This window comes from Ruditapes philippinarum, unplaced genomic scaffold, assembly GCF_026571515.1.
Source record: "Ruditapes philippinarum isolate M1 unplaced genomic scaffold, ASM2657151v2 ctg1234_1_1_1_1, whole genome shotgun sequence".
Classification (NCBI taxonomy): Eukaryota; Metazoa; Mollusca; class Bivalvia; order Venerida; family Veneridae; genus Ruditapes; species Ruditapes philippinarum.
The window spans coordinates 73915-74152 of NW_026866730.1; positions in this window are offsets into that span (position 1 = coordinate 73915).

Genomic DNA, 238 nt, shown 5'->3' on the forward strand with positions numbered 1-238 from the left:
AATGATCTGTTCTATATCATTTGCTGTATCTTATTATGTGTTTTAATGTATAAAATATTTCAACAGTTTTGGGATATTCACATCATAATTATTATTAAAATACAAAAGTGAAAAAGAAACGAATGTTTGGCTTTAATTTCATTCCAAATTTGCCTGTAAAAAACCTGGAAAGAATGCTCTTGCATGTCGGTCTTGAATACGGAAAATATTTGTCAGGTATCAGTCAGAGTTGCATAAT